The following is a 13877-nucleotide window of genomic DNA, read 5'->3' on the forward strand; positions in this document are numbered from 1 at the left end:
CCACTGGGCAATGAAGATGTGACTTTAACACATATGTTATTTATTTTAGTCATATATTTAACAAACATTTATATAGCTGATATGTGTGCCAGGCACTACAGAACTTTACACATATCAACTCACTTAAGTTAGGAACACCTAGAGAACACAGCCCTTTTGACAGAGGAGTAAACCATTGTACATAGTAATGGTTAGTAGTCACTGGATTCAAATCCAGGGAGTTTGGCTTCCAAATCTGTGCCTTAAACTACCACAATAATGGCTTCAAACCCAGGATGGTCCTGGACTAAGGATAATCTAATACTCAAATCAGATAACCTTTGTTTTCAAGTTCTAACCAGAAAAGTGGCTGTTCTTACAGAACTTCAGGTTAAAAATTGTTTGTTCCTCTGAAATAGCAGTGGATTCAAAGGCACAGAGAAGGGACTAGTGGTTACCAAGGGAGAGGAGTTAGGGAGAATGAGGGGGAAGGGGGAAGTGGATAAAGGGGCATAATAATTCACAATTACAATATAAGTTGGTCACAGGGACCATAGTAAAGTTTGGAGAACACAATAAATGATTCAGTAACATCTTTCTACATTAACAGACAGTGACTGTACTAGAGGGGGTGAGGATTTAACAATATGAGTAACCGGTGAACCACTGTGCTGTATATTTGTATATTTTAAACCAACATAAGATGGTATATCAATGATACTTCAATTAAAAAAAAGAGAGAGAAAAATTGTTCATCCTAATCAGTGTAGGCAACATACTGGATATAATTTCAGTTCATTTAGTAATCAGGAGCATCAGTAGAACAAACGGCCCTAAAGACAACTCAATCTGGGTTTCCTCAAATGACTTTTTCATAATGCCATTAATAAAGAAATCCACCCGCCCCACCCCCGCAAGTTCCTTTCTGAAAGTACAAGATAAAAATCAGAGTTTGATTTTCATTCCCTCCAGACATGAGTAGGGCTGTTAACACACTTACTTATTTTGTCAGAGAGTTTTTTACAGAACAATTTCATGATAAAAGAGTGACCTGCTCACTTACGTCTCTGCATTTGCAACTCAAAATGTGGTCTGAGAACAGGCAGCCCCTGTTCCCCCTGGGCACTGTTTTAAGATGCAGAACCTCAGGCCCCAGCCTGGACCTACTGACCCAGAGCCCCCGTCTACACAAGGCTCGCAGGTGGTTTGTGTACAGAGGAGAATTTGAGAAGTGTTGTGTTCCTGCACAGGTCACACCCCCACGGACTTTCATCACAAGCCTTCTCATCTTACCATGCCGGACTGATCTTACTAGGGCTTTATTTAGCTCACAATGGGTGGAGTTACCTGGCTTTGGACCAAAACCCACTATGAAGGACAATTTCAAAATAATTTTGGTCAGCCCGATTGCTTTAGTGTTTCTCACATTTCGGTGCTTTGTTTTAACTCATTTAGTTGCTGGTTAATGCTGAGCATTATTCCAGTGTACGCAGTATCCCCAGAAGGTGCTGCACGTGTTTTTTGAGTTCCGCTGCCACTTTCCTCTGGGTTAAAAACCAAGAACTGCTGTCTGTGCACAGCAGGCCAAATCCACAGGCTTTAAAGCCTCAGCAACAATCACTCCAAATTCCATAGCTGTGATTTCTAATCAGACTTTGAAATTTAACCTCTTTACTATCCCCTTATTACCAGGAACTACTGTTCTGGAAAGTAGCTCACTCTTTTATGTTTCTGCCTCCCTCCTGTAAACCTGTAAAAACCACATCAGACTATTATCTGCAGAGTTGAAAAACTCGCAGATACTGACTACCAAGAATTTCTCAAAAGCTGCCTGAGTATATTTCTCAGCCCTGCCCTTTCCCACTCACCAACATGAACAAAATATTACAAGCATAATGACAAGCTCTAGTTTACTCAAAAATACTTAAAATCCTCAGACAAGAAGCATTAAAATCATAAAGTAAAGACTGACTGGGCGGCCCTTGTTCAGACAAAGTTTAACTTCCTTGAAGTTTACAAGTTCCTTGCATTTCATTTCTATGCATTTGAAGGATGTTTCTAAGACTTAGGATAATGTCCATTTAAAAATATTACAACAGCTACACATTGTTTCTCATCAATACATTTCATATAACAATTATTGTAATGTCAGCTCTCATTAAACAAGAGAAAATAGAGCTATATTTTTCTGGTGATAAGGAAAGAGTAGCTCTCGTGGGGTGGCGAGTCCTGTCCGTGCCATGTGGTTCGTCACAGCAATCCCAAGATGTGCCAAACTCTGTATTAGGTCCCCATCCTTAAGGGAGAGAATGGTCACACAAACAGATCTCATCATAATGCAAATGCTTTGGGAAAAAAAATAAAATAATTATACATATATATAACATGTATATATTACAAATATATTAAAAAGTGTGTGTATGTGTATACACATATGTATAGTATGTACAGACAGACCACTCAGCGCTGGGGCTGAGTGCTAAAGGAAGACTATGTAAGATGTGGGATGGGAAAGAGGCATCTAGGTTGCAAGAACAGCTTGAGCAAAGGCTTGGAGAAGTGCTACTGGGTGATAATGCAGTGGGGGCTCCCAGGAGCTCCTAGCCTTTAAACTGCATGGGCCCAACACTCCACTTCTACTCGAACGGCTACGATGAAAAGCACTGAGCATACAGATGCATGATGGGCAAGCCCCTGCAACCCGCAGATACCACTACAGGAGATGCAAAAGGAGATAACCACTTTGGAAAAGTGTGGCACGGCAGTTTCTTAAAAAGTCAAATACCTACTTCCCTTATGACCCAGCCACGCCTCTCCCAGCGCTTACCCATGAGGAATGAAAGCATACGTCACACAAAGATTTGCACATGAAAGTTCAAACTCAGCTTCTTTGTAATAACCCCAATTTTTATCAACCAAAGAACAAATTGTGGTATAATCATACAGTTGAATATTTTTCAGAAACAGTGAAAAAAAAAAATGAACTACTATTACAGTCTAAAACACGGATGAATCTCAAAATAATGTTGCTGAACCAAGAAGCCAGAACAAAAACAAAAACAAAAACAAAAATACTGTATATACTATATGACTCTGCTTCTATAAAATTCTCAAAAACGCAAACAACAGAAAGCAGATCAGTGGTTGCCAGTGAGGTGGGGAAAGAAATCACAAATGGGCACAGGGAGAATTTCTTTATTATGGTGGTGACTTAATGGGTACATACATTTGTTAAAATGTACCAAATTATACATTTTAAATATATAAATATGTGTAAACTTTGCGAAAACACCATAAATTATGGAATTGTACAATTTAAGTGGGTGAATTGTACAGGCTGTAAATTATACCTCAAGAAAGGTGCTAAATGTATAAAGTTTATTGTATGTCAACCACATCTCAAAAAGTGGTCGTCTCAGCCTGGGCTGTTATACCACCCACAGACTGTGTGGCTTATCAACAAGAGAATTTTCTCTCACATTCCGGAGGATGGGAAGTCCAGGATCAAGGCCCTGGCAGGTTTGGTGTCTGGTTCCTGGGGCACAAATGTCTGTCTTCTTGCTGTGTCCTTATGTGGCAAAGGGACAGGGGAGCTCTCCAGGTCTCTTTTATAAGGGTCTCTTTTATAAGGACTCATCTCATTCATGAGGGCTCCACCCCCAAGACCCACACATCTCCCAAAGGCCCCTCATCCTAGTACCATCTCAGTGGGCATTAGGTTTCCACATTTAACATTTCAAAGTTTTTCAGAAATGTGAAGAGCAGCTAAGTGGGGTGGGGCCTGGCGATAAGACACCACACTGAAGGGCAGCCGGGTCTTCAGTCCTGGGAAGAGGTCTGTATGCCTGACCAATCCCTCTGCTGTCCTGGGCAGAATGGGGGCAAACACATCAAGAATAGAGAGAAAGATTAGTTAAGAGAATATCGCAAAATCCAGGTGACCATAAAGGCATGACTGAGGTCAGCAGAAGGCAGACAGAAGACAGATTTTAAATATGCATTTGTTTTTAAGAGGAAGGCTGTTGAGCAGGTTCATCACTGTAGGGAGAATGGGACAAAGAGGGAGAAATTACTTAAAGTGGGAAAACAAGGAAATTGATGGACTACAGACCCAGATGTGACCTTGTACATGGAAGTGCTTCCCACTGATCCTGGCAAGGGATGTGGGCTCTCCTAGGAGACATTCTTGGTTTGCTCAGTGACTGCAGGCACCACTGTGGTATTCAGTGGGGATGACGTCAAGGAAGCTATATATGCCATCCACTGCACAAGACAGTGCCCCTCAGTGGAAAGAGCTTTTTGTGTCTAACACAATGCTTGAGTGTTCTGCCAGACATTTGTGTAGGTGTATCCCTCTGATTTATGAGCCTAAATCTGTTTTTGCAAAAAAACACCAGATATTTTCTTGCAAGGTTTGAACATATACTGAAATTTCTGAGAACATAACTACTGTATAAACTAAGGGAAGATTGCACTTTGGCTTATTTGGAACTTTAGCAAGAACTGTTCACCATCTGGGGAATTCAGGCCACCAGTGGACATGCCACTATTGCATTTGAGACTCCAACACATCACGCCTGTGTCTGAGCCCTGTAGCTGGCACACTCATGGTAACACTGTTTACAGGTCCAAGGATCCTACTACCCTGTGAAATGTTCTAGTGTGGACATGCCCCAGCATTTACTTATTTTAAAAGTTACCTTTTTATTACAAGGCAGATGTCTAAAAAATTATGTAGGTCATATTATCTCTGAATTTCATTTTAAGAAAGTAAAAGGGGTATCACTATGCATTTAGAATAGAAAGGGAGGAGCTCTTGTGCTAAGTTTAGGCAGCTAGACACAAAATATCACATGTTATATGATTCTACATAGATGAAATATCCAGACTCTGCAAATCCATAAAGAGAAAATACGCTAGTAATTGCCCAGGACATGGAGGCCAGAATTCTGAAATAAAAATGTCAGCAGGGTCACACTCCCGGAGGTTCAGGGGCAGAATCCTTTCTTTGCCTCTCCCACTTCTGGTGGCCAGGGGCCCTCCCTGACTTGCAGCCACGTCCTTCCAGTCTCTGCCTCTGCGGTCACGTGGCCTCCTGCCCTTCCCTCTGTCTCCTCCTCTTCTATCTCAACGCTCCCTCTGCCTTTCTCTTGTAAGGATACCTGTCATCGGATGTAAGGCCCACTTGGGCAATCTAGGATGACCTCCTCATCTCAAGATCCTCAATTACATCTGTAAGAATCCTTTTTTTAGAATCATGTCTTTTTGGAGGCCACCATTAACCCACCATATTCAGCAAATATTTAGTGAGTGAACAGCCAGGCACCGTGCTCATTTGGGAAATCCCATGGAAAACAAGACAGATAAGATCTTGTTCTCATGAAACATATGAATCAAAACATTAGCAAAATGTATGCTCAGCTTCTTTGCCATTTTATTGGTCCAGTAAAACAGCAGAATCACGCTAAAGAAAAACAGAAGGAGTGGCTTGGACCTGACAGAATCAAAAAGTTTTAGGATATTAAAAACATTATTAAAGATACTCATGGCTTTAGGGAAATGCAAGATAAAATAACAGTGAGGAATCACCACACACCTATCCGAACTGCCAAAATCCAAAACACTGACAACACTAAATGCTGGTAAGGATGTGGAGCAACAGGAACTCCCATTCATTGCTGGTGAAAAGGCAAAATGGCACAGCCACTTGGGAAGAGAGTTTGTCAGTTTCTTGCAAAACTACCATCTGACCTAACTGTCAAGCTCCTTGATATTTACTCAAATGAACTGAAAATATATTTACACAAAAACCTGCATACAGCAACTTTATTTATAACTGGCAAAACTTAGAAGTGACCAAGATGTCTTACAGTAGGTAAGTGGATCAATAAACCATGGTTCATCGAGACAGTATTATTCAATGCTAAAAGAAACAAGCTTTCAAGCCATGAAAAGACATGGAGGAATTTTAAATGCATATTACTAGGTAAAAGAAGTCAATCTGGAAAGGCTATCTACCATATCATTCCATCTAGATGACATTCTGGAAAAGGCAAAACTATGGAGAAAGAAAAAGACCAGTGGTTGCCCAGGGGCTGGTGGTAGGGAGGGATAAACAGGTAGAGCACAGAGGATTTTTAGAGCAGCGAAACTACTCTGTGTGATACTGTAATGATGGATACACCTTATTATACATTTGTCCAAACCCACAGAACATACAACACCAAGAGTGAAATTGAATGTAAACTATAAACTTTGATTACAATGTGTGATTGCAGGTCAATGGTAACAAACGTACCACTCTCGTGGGGGATGCTCATAATGGGAGAGGCTGTGAGGGGCTGGGGGCCGGGGAAACATGGGAAATATCAATACTTTTCACTCAATTTTGCCATGAACCTAAAACTGTTCTAAAAAATGAGGCCTATTAAAAAGAGCACTGTGGCAGAACAGATTATTTTCCATTTACTTTACAAAGAGTATAATGGTTAACTTGACATGGTTTGCCCTAAATGGAAAACTTTGCTCTGTATTGTTAAGGGCCCTCGTACCTAAAGAGACCAAATTAAGTTCCATCATCCATCAAGTTCCTCTGGGCTGAGGCGCCAAGAGTCTGTATGTAAAGGAAAAATCCAAAAGAGGAGACGAGGCAGGAAGCAATTACAGGTCATTAATGCCGGAGTAATGGCTGGGTCCCCTGCATGGTGCTGGATGGGGCCTGGTAGGGTTTTGTGATAAAGAATTAGTCTGTTTTCTTGATTCTTTCATGATTATAAGATAAAGGAAATATATAAGAGGGGAGAAAATCCAGTTTTCTGGATAGTCTACTGTTGATTCCAGGCATACAAAAAAGGCTTTTCAGTAAGCCAATTCCGTCAACATGAGACCTGTCCTCACAGCGTGGAAGAACTTCCAACCTGGGGTCTGTTCTTACTGGCTGGGCTCACCCAGGGCAGAGCAAACAGGTGCATTTTCTCTTATTGTGGTGACCCTGTCTAGTTATTATAGTCCAGAAGGACAACTTTATAAGGTCTAACTCATCTCTGATCAAGAGGACTTTACTCTTCACACTAGTATAAATAGTTTGGAAAACAGAAGATTCTTGAAGTAACATTACTAGTAAAGCAGTCATGGGATTTTAAAAGCAAAGCCACACATTCTTTTTTTATACACTGAGACTACCATTTGTCCTCTTTCCCCCAAAGCATCCCATCTTCATCCACTGTTGTTAAAATAAAGGCTAAATCCTCTGCAGAATGGAAAGAACACCAAGACGTTCTCTTCAAACCTCTCCCCATCCACACACAAATTTTGATAAACTCTAACATCTTTCTTCCTTCGTGCTATCCCAAAGCCCACTCCACCATGGGGAAATGAGCACAAGCAACTAACAAGAGTGTATGATACCCCTCAGATGTCTTGGGGAAGAAACACTGTGGGTCACTGGATGTATAGTCTATCCATGGATTTATTCTTAAAAAGTCAAGAATTGGTTATGTTGTTCTTTAACTGTTGAGACTAGAGAATAAGGATATATAACCCAAAGACCACAGCTTCTCTACCAACACTACTCCCCTTCTTCTTAGGTGGCTAATAGGATGATTTGGATAAAGACAAGGCAGACACACAACCATTCCACTCCTAGGTACTTACCCAAGAGAACTGAAAACATCTGCCCTCACGGAAACTTATGCATGAATGTTCTTAGTATCATCTGTCATAACAGACAGAAGTTTAAACAACCCAAATGTCCATTAGCTTACAAATGGATAAACACAATGTGGTATGTCCTTATAATGGAATATTACTTGTCCATAAAAAGCAGTGAAGAACTGATACATGCTACAAGATGGATGGACCTTGAAAATGGTATGCTAAGTAAAAGAAGATAGATATGAGAATGACAAATATTATATGATTCCATTTATATGAAATGTTCAGAGTAGGCAAATCAATATAGACAGAGTGGGAATTAGTTGATGTCTTGGGTTGGGCAGAGGGGAGTGGGAAATGTGTGCTCATAGATACAGGGCTTCTTCTTGGGGAGATGAAAATATCCTTGAGTTAGAACAATTTCAATACACTGAAACCCAATGAATTATATTCTTTAAGAGGTGAATATTATGGTATGTAAATTGTAAGAATTTAAAAAAGGAGAAACTAGACATCAAAATAGGTCCTGAAAAACTTCTTCCATGTGCCCTTGACACCCTTTGTTCCAAATGGTTATTGACAATGCCCCAAATATTGATTCCAGAGAAGCAGCTATGGGGACTAATAATATTCTTTGTTTCAAAAGTCCTGGCCAGCTCTGCCCCTAACCCCAGTTCCACGGGTCATTGAGGAGGTGACTGCACAGGCCAAAGAAAGCTGTCCAAAACCCACCTACTCAAAATCATGAGTATGGGATTCATTTTAAGAGCAAGTTTTAGCTGTGGAGGTTTATCTGATCAATAATTTTGCAAACAAGAGACTGCACTAGCCTGTATTTTTGTTTTACTCAATTTTTTTTTTTTTTGACTCCCTGGAGTACACACTGCTCCATGGTTACCTACCTCACTTCAGAAAGTGAACTAAAAGCAATTCTTGCTTATGTTTATTTGGGAGCAATCTCGAGACTACTGCTTATTACCTAGTGTGAAAAGTTTTCAACTGGGGAATGTCCTCTTGTACTTAGGGTAGTGTATTATTTTACTGACTTTTTAAAATTCTTTTATAAGTGTGTGCCTTGGGTGTTTATGGGATTGGGAGGAGTGGGGGTGAATCACCGGGAGAAGCAATTGTAATTTCAAATCAATGAGATTTCATCCCATGCCTGAAGCCCCAAATCACAGATGCTACAGGGCAAATGCCACAAATCACAGTAGACTGTCAGAAAACTGGGCTTCACATATTCCAAGTTTTGTAAAGATGGAAATACAATAACTGAAGCACAAATGGCAGGTGAGAAAAAGAAAGTAATTAAGTTTCAACATTTTCATGTTCTAATACTCCATTTCTTCAAGCTCAGATCTGCTTTTTAAATGTGAAGATAAGCACTCAAGGGACAAAGATTAGTAATTAAACCATACATACATGTATAGCTTTAGGAAAGTGACTTCAACCCAAGTGAACTTCCTTTTCACTGTTAAGGAAGATTTGGGTTAAATAACAACTAATATTTGTACAGTGATTCTTGAGTGTACTTCTTAGACATTGTTTTGATGTTCACATCATTCCTATTTGAGGAATTAGAGGAAACTGTGTAACATCGAGGCTTAGAGAAGGTGAGTGCCTCGCTCAAGATGATACAATCAGTGCAGAGGAGCTGGACTTGAATTTCATTTTCTGATTTCGAATCTTATGGTCTTTTCACAATACGCCACCATCTAGCCTCTGGCAAATAATATGTGAGAACAGGTATCTATTCTTAAAGAACCCAAATTCTATGATCCTAAACCCATTAGGTCCATGTAGTGTCCAACAGGCCACTGTGCTTGGGGCTGAGAGATTAAGATGGCTTATCTGATGAGAAAATTGCCAAAATTTTATCATTACCATGCCACCAATGAATGGTCCAGCAGAAGGCTGGGACCTGAGTCCTTTACCCAACATTAGAGAGACGTCACATCCAAAATGACATGCACTGAGAGAATGGGCGTCTTCAGTCCTAGGAGATGCAGAGCACGGACAAAAGCTGAGGTCCTGCATAAGCCCAAACCTCCTCCAAACAGCCAACCTACCACAAGAACCTGGCAGCAACTCTAAATGCTCCTGCCAGGACGCTGGTCACACAAATTATGTGGTCATTTAAACAGCATTAAGAAATATACTGTTAATGAAAAAAAAAACATGAGGCAGCAAGAGTATATTTTTATCCCATTTGTAGTTTTCAGAATATATTTATATATATAAACACATGTAAGTACACGGGAAACTGAATGGTAGACTCACTAGGGGGGATAGAACTGGATCTGGAGTGGGCACTTCATGCTGTTTGAATTTTTCCTGCAAAAACAACCCAAATTTGCTTCAGATAACACTGTAACCATTGCTAAGAAACTCCTTTTTGTTAGACTCCTCCCTCACATTTCTAAGTATTTCAATTGTCAGTTTCACTGACCACAGAAAACATAAACTACAAAATAATGTAGAAAGACCAAAACCTTTATTTTTATAGGCCCCTGAAAACAAGCATGCAATAGATGTTACTCATATGCCATGTTCAATTTTCTCATCTGATTAAACCCACAAACTATTCTCATCTCCGAGGATGCTGCCACAAATCTGTATGTGAAACTCAGCCAGTAAGCCTAGGCAACAGCAAAAAAAAAAAAAGGCATTTAAATACAGATCTCAACTAAATATAGTCTCAGAATGTTCAAGCTGGAAGGGTAGTCCATCTTTTGTCTTGGCTGCTTGACTCCCAATCTAAATCTTTTTTGGCTCTCATCCTGCATCAAAACCACTGAAACCTGCAGCAGGACTCTTTCACAGGTGAGAAACCCCAACAAATTCAGGAAAATCGCCCCAAGAAATCATGCCCAAGCAATCTGAGCCAGCAACCCAACTGGCTGAATTCTACACCAATGAGCTTCATCAATTAGCCAAGCATCCTCCCAGGTCTCCATAGGGCAGGAACAGCCTAAATGACTAGCTTTTTAATATTAATAATATCTAATCAGCACAGCTTTCACTGGAACACGTCTGCACTTCTGCTGAGACACTTCTGTGGCTCTCCCATCAATCTGGATTTGGAGGTCCCCTCGGTGCTCCCAGATCACTCACCTCTCACATGTGTTTTTCAAACTACAGTAATTCACAAACCACCTTCTAGATTCTGCCACATAAAGGGCCCACCCATGTTATTATTTCTTTAATATTGGTATTCAAATTGGCTCACTCCCTTTTAGTGACACAGTTGTGAAGTCATGATCTGGTTGTTAATTACATTTTATAATGTGCATTAAAACCATGACATACATACTTAAAGTAAAACGAATACAAGTTTATCTCACACGCTCCTAGGCACTTTGGTAATCATAGCTGTGCTTCTACAATTATGCAGTTACCTACTTCCACTCATCTTCATATGATTGCCTCTAGGTCAGGCTATGGTTGTTTTATCCCCCAGCCCCTGCAACAAGCCTAGGTCATAAATGAATGAACGAATGCATCCATGCATGCATGTGTAAATACACATGTACCCCTCACTATCCAAATTCTTGTTTTCTGAAATCTGGAGCTGAACAGATTTGGATGAACATTTGGATAAATTTCTTGCTTTCAAAAAACTCCTATTACTTGTTGTCTGAAACTAGGAACCAAATGGATTTGAACAACTCATAACCCTTGCTAACTAATCCTGCTACCTAGACTGGGTCTAAAATGTATTACTTTGGTTTTCATGTTTAAAATTCACGCAGCTTTCTCAGCTCCCCCACAGTCAACAGAAGCCTCATCTTTTGTGCAATGCCAGCCACATCCCTGTCATGACTGTATTAAAGATGGATTAAGTGGAGTTGCCTATACCGGACATCTAGCTCCCAAGCTGCTTCCAAAGTGGGTATCATGGCCAGCAGTGATTCCTTCCTTGACCTAAACGTCATGGGCTACATGTTAAGAAATGAGTCTACCCAAGGCAGGTTCAACTCACTATCAAGGCTGAGAATGGAAAGCTTACAGACAGTGGGAATTCCATCTCCATCTTCCTGGAGCAAAATCTTACCAACATCAAATGGGGTGATGTGGTAGTGAGTATCGCATAGGGCTTCTTCACTGTGGTCCACGCCATCACTGCTAATGCATCATGATGGATCCATGAGGGTCATGGACGAGGATCGCCATCCTGTGGTGCAAGGTCAGTGGCCGTTATCCCTCCATCCTGGATGCTTCCCAGGCTACATGCAAAATCAGCCCTGAGCTGAATGGAAGCTGACTTAGCCTCAACAGTGCTACCACTTCCAAGAGTAGCCTCCAAAATGAGCTATCATTTTCCCCAGAACTCTTGTCTTTAGCAACAGCAAGCTGGAGCTTTTCAGCATAGTACATTAACAATGAGTTGCCACCACCTTTATCCGAATCATCACTTGCTTTGGTATATATATATATATATATATATATATGGAGAGAGATAGAGAGATCAGCTTGGGTGTCATTTAGATATTAAAAACCAACATTGCTAACAGCAGCCTATATATGGTGCATATGATCAAGCAAACAGAGGCCATGCTCTGGCAGTGATTCAGAAAGCACTGTTTTCTACCTTTGAAGGACCCTATCAAGTCACTTGCTTATTTTTCTCTATAGACAGAATAAGAAGGGGATACAAGTAGGTTAAATTTAAATTATCAACTTATGATCTGTAAACTTTCCCAGGACACTTCATGTACATACCCCAATTCCTGGTATGTGCATGTGCGTTTTAATTTAATCAAGCAAATTCCCACAATCACCTAGGCCCATTTCTCTAGTTCATCTGTGTTTCACAAGTGTCCCCACATTCCATCGTTCATGTTCTAAGAGTGCCTAGCAGATGGGAGAGCTGAGGAGGGCGGCATAAGGAGCATCTGCCCAGACCTTTCTTAAAGCTCTGGTCATTCTAGTGGCACCCAGGTACACTTGGGTTTCAAGAGGCACTGATCCTCACGGTCCTTGTTTGGGAAAGTTCAGCGACTAGAGGCCTTCTGTTTGTCTGGATATGGCTCCCTTCACCCATGCCCAAATCTTCCCACTTCTCCTGAGTGGCAGTTGAACTAACTCGAAAAGCACGATAGATGATCACTCCCAAACCTTCAGGTCTAAGAGTCCTTGTCTGTAAAGGCCGACACCGCGGCTACATTTCCTCACGCTGGAGCAACCGCACCCACGTGCGGGGAAGGCGCTCTTTCAGGAGGTGCTCTGTCGTGCTGCGGGCCGTGAGCCAATCAGATTACCACTACGAGGCTGGGAAGGAAATGGAGGGCTAGGGAAATGCACAAGAATACAGACTCAATGTGCACGCTGACAAAATTATGGGAGCCATAATCATAGGATGGAGGGAAGAAATTCCCTTAGGACAATGCAGATGACATCGGTCTTCAGTGAGGGCGCCCTGGATACTGATCCACTCAACTAATCAGGGGGACATCCCAGTGGACTCTTCTATCCCTTTACACAACATCCATTTCCTTTCTGAGTTTGACATCACAGGCTGCACTGTCAACACTGGGCTGAGCCAATTTCATACTCATTTCGAACAACTGCCAATGTGATGACCGTGGACAGGGGTGGCCACCAACTCTGAACGCCAAGATTGGCCCACAGTCTAGAAAGCTGAGGAGGTGCACTACCTCCATAACACACTCAGTACACAGTATGCTTATCAACACCCCTGTTTATTCTCTCCTGCCCTTCCCCGCTGCCATTTTTTCATTTTCTTCCCTCCAAAAGGAAAACAGAGATGTTTGGGTGAACATGAGCAGCCACGTGTTATCTCACTGCTTCCCGCTACCACCACCCCCACACGGACCCGCAACTCCTCATCTCACCTGTGAGAGCAGCTGGCCCTGGTCTAAGATGTAACCTCTCTCTTGGGCAATGTCTGAATTATTATGACCATGTCTTCTGTACAGAAGAGCGTACCTCAGCCCTGAAACCTCTCAGCCAGACTGACTGATCAGTTCCCTTGACCCAGGGGTTTAATTTCACCTGCTGGTAACCTTTCTGCCAGTCAAAAGGTTCAGACATACTCCTAGTCAGGCCTGAGGTGAGTACACAACAGTTTAAACCCTAATCCAGGTCACTGACACCCTGATTCTTCAGGCTGTCTGCCAAGAGATCTCTGGCCTAGTCGGCTCTATGGAAGGGCCTGTCTGGGGGGAACAGAGTGACAGCAGCTTTTAGAGCTCAACCAGAAAAAAGTAACTCACCACTCCTTG

The 13877-nt window shown here is 41.5% G+C and overlaps 1 protein-coding gene across 1 annotated transcript in view; it reads right to left on the reverse strand.

The window, feature by feature from the left end:
* The window catches only part of SGPP2 (sphingosine-1-phosphate phosphatase 2), a 104717-nt gene that overhangs the window by 31384 nt on the left and 59456 nt on the right, over positions 1-13877 (reverse strand). The gene's annotated exons all lie outside the window — the stretch shown is intronic.

This window comes from Manis javanica, chromosome 12 (assembly GCF_040802235.1).
Source record: "Manis javanica isolate MJ-LG chromosome 12, MJ_LKY, whole genome shotgun sequence".
In the NCBI taxonomy this organism is placed as follows: Eukaryota; Metazoa; Chordata; class Mammalia; order Pholidota; family Manidae; genus Manis; species Manis javanica.